The following is a 3,636-nucleotide window of genomic DNA, read 5'->3' on the forward strand; positions in this document are numbered from 1 at the left end:
CACTGTGGAGATTCCTTAAAAAACTGGAAATAGAACTGCCTTATGATCCAGCAATCCCACTGCTGGGCATACACACTGAGGAAACCAGAAGGGAAAGAGACACATGTACCCCAATGTTCATCGCAGCACGGTTTATAATAGCCAGGACATGGAAGCAACCTAGATGTCCATCAGCAGATGAATGGATAAGAAAGCTGTGGTACATATACACAATGGAGTATTACTCAGCCATTAAAAAGAATACATTTGAATCAGTTCTAATGAGGTGAATGAAACTGGAGCCTATTATACAGAGTGAAGTAAGCCAGAAAGTAAAACACCAATACAGTATACTAACGCATATATATGGAATTTAGAAAGATGGTAACAATAACCCTGTGTACGAGACAGCAAAAGAGACACTGATGTATATATAGATCAGTCTTATGGACTCTGTGGGAGAGGGAGAGGGTGGGAAGATTTGGGAGAATGGCATTGAAACATGTATAATATCATGTATGAAACGAGTCGCCAGTCCAGGTTCGATGCACGATACTGGATGCTTGGGGCTGGTGCACTGGGACGACCCAGAGGGAGGGTATGGGGAGGGAGGAGGGAGGAGGGTTCAGGATGGGGAACACAGGTATACCTGTGGCGGATTCATTTCAATATTTGGCAAAACTAATACAATATTGTAAAGTTTAAAAATAAAATAAAATTTAAAAAAAAAAGAGTTGGGAGAAGAACAGTACAGAAGGGGAAATAGCCACTTCAAAGGCCCAAGGTAACCAAGGTTAATAAATGGCTACTTTTCCACCTCCAATCTTCCTTCCACACTTGGAACTCAGCCACACGTCACCCACCCTGACCTCACCACGTACTTCACTAGTGAGATACCAACAATGAGCCATCTCATCCTCCCCAGAAGAGAAACCCTGGAGCAGACACAGGGCTAAGTTGGCTCTGGGTCTTGGGGCCATGTAGGCAAGATAGTTATTACCAGGGGCATCAGGTGCAGGGGCACCACCAGTAACTGACCATCTCTGTATGCTTGTCCTCAGGGGTAGAAACTCCAGGGAACAGATAGAGCAAAGAAACAAGTAATCGCTCTTGTCTCATCTTGCCCTGTGTGATCCCGTGGCCCTCTGACCACTCTGCTCTCTGGACAAAATCTCTTTCCTCTACTCCTTCTCCAAAGGTGGCCTGAGACCAGCATCAGCACCTGACCCTGTAGTCTGGTGGCTGGAAGTCCGTTCACAAATACTTTGGACACAGGAATGCCCAGCCTTGCCCTGTTTGTCCGTCCTTTTCCCCCAACAAGATCCATAAAGCAAAGTCCTCAAAGAACATGACTAGTTGCATCTCCTCTCAAGGACTTCAAAGCTACAAGCTCTTTTTTGAGCATCCAGGAGGGAACACATCCTTTGCATCCAGACTTGTCTTAGCCCTACCAACCCCCCTCAGCCAGGGGTTTCCTGAAAAAGAGTAAGACACTGCATCTTAAGTTGCCAGAGAGCTGAGCAGGAAAAATGCTCCTCACTGTGAAAGAAGGTCCATGTTACCCAGTCTCCCAAGGGTCTGTGTTGTGTGAACCAGGAGGAGGAGATATGGGGCTGATGAACTGACCTTGAGTCCAGCAACACCTGGATGTGCCTCCTGGGGCCACTCCAGCTGGGGCTGCCCATACTGTACCTGGAACCCAGCAGACCCAGCTCCTTGTTGCTTTCCTGCTGCTATAAGACAGTTGGTCTGCTGATAAAAGCTGTGCTGGATTTGAGGGGCAAGGGGAAAAGACTTCTGCTTTGGCACCTGCAGACCTCTGAGAGCTGTCCAGCAGTGGATACAGTTGAGCTTTCTCTGCTCTTTCCCTTCTCAGAGCTCTCCCAGCCTGAGAACCAGAGGCCCTGGGTCCCCGTGCTTCACTAACTTACCTGCAGCCTTTGGGTGAGTCATACACTCCAGGTTTCAGTTTCCTGATCACTTGGATGAGGGAGATTGGACTTGCTCCAGAACACTTGTTCCAGACCGAAGCTCAATACCAATTAGTGGACAAGTGTCTGAGAAGTACATGTTGCCAAGGACTTGGAGGCCACATCTGGTCATGAGGGGGCCATGACCCCCTGGCCGTGTCTGGTGATGATGGACTCAGAACAGGGAGTGACAGACCAGTTGGCACACAGCTGCTGTGAGATGGAGGATCTTAGGGCCTTGCCCAGTAAAGTTTTTGCCACCTGGGTTCTGTGGGATGAGATCAGGTAGTCATAAGACAGAAGTTACCAACTGGGAAGGTTTCGATTCCTCAGCAGAAACCCGAGATAGGGTGATGAATCACCTCTCATAAAGGAACTCTGGGTACAATACATGCCAGGACACTTAGATAAATTAGGGATTATTTTAAATCTTTGGATGACCTGCCATTTTACTGTCCAGTCTGGGATGATGCCCACAGTTAGAGTGGAATCAAAGGGCCCCTGGGGGAGGCTGTCCCTCTCCCCATGACTCATTAGCAGTGAAGTCAGCTCTATCCCTTCCATGTCCAGAGCAGGAATTCCAGCAGGAAGGATGTGACCTCCAGCAAGGTTAACCAGAAGACTCAGGTGGGTCTGGCCTCTGGTTGGCACCTTTCTTTTCCCAGTGCCTCTTCCTTCCCTCCTGGGTCCTGAGCAAGCTGCCCTCATCTTGGTTAGTGGGTTGGAAATTCCTCTTCCCTTCCAAATATCCCTGCAGCTCCACGCCTTCACTCCCTCCCTACCCAGGCCCTGCCCTCACCTGCAGATGGCACTAAGGAAACTGGGGAGAGGATGCCCAGTTCATTCTTTCTAAAAGTATCCTCATTCCTCTACCTCCAGGCCCTGACCTGGCTCATCAAAGTCCCAACTGGATGACTATTGGGTCCTTTAATGGACTGGAACCTGGTGGTCTGGAGTCGACGATGAGAAAGTGAAAGAGAGAGCCAGAGGGAGGGAGAGAAAGAGAGAAAAAGACACGGGACCCAAGCTCTGATGGAGGAAAGGTGCTTTAATGATCTTTCTGTGAGTATATATAGGCTGTTGTACAAGAAATTTCTTTCGATAATGGTAAAGATCGGAAAACCAAATGTACAGTAACCCTTACCAAGAGAACAAGAGATTAATAATGCTCACAAGGCCAGGAGATAATCCATATCTCAAGAAAGAAGATCGAAACTAAGCAGTTTTGTCATAAGGAGAATGTTTACTGAAGGAGATTCAAGCCTGTCTCATACTATGACCTCAGTCCTGGGAGCAGCGTGCCATTCCACTGGTTTCTGGCAACAGAAACTGATAAGGAACAGAGGATTTATGAGAAACAGCACATAGGAATCCTCCTGTTAAACATTCCCTGACAGATGACCAAGCAGCTTAGCAGTAGGGGAGGCGGGAAGGGGTGGGCGGTGATCATATGACAGGAGAACGAGCAATCTGTAAACTGCTGATTACAAAAAGATTTCAAACATCACAAAATAAAAAATAATAGTAACAAGAACCCTATATTTCTTCACACAGCATCAAGAACTACAACACTCTTCTGTTAGTCTGTCATAGCCAGGAGGCTACATGTCCAAGATTAAGGTGCTGGCCAACTGCATTCTTAGGACCTTTCTTCTTGGCTCACAGACAGTTCTCATATTACTGTGTC

Source organism: Bison bison, unplaced genomic scaffold, assembly GCF_000754665.1.
Source record: "Bison bison bison isolate TAMUID 2011002044 unplaced genomic scaffold, Bison_UMD1.0 scf7180017860064, whole genome shotgun sequence".
NCBI lineage: Eukaryota > Metazoa > Chordata > Mammalia > Artiodactyla > Bovidae > Bison > Bison bison.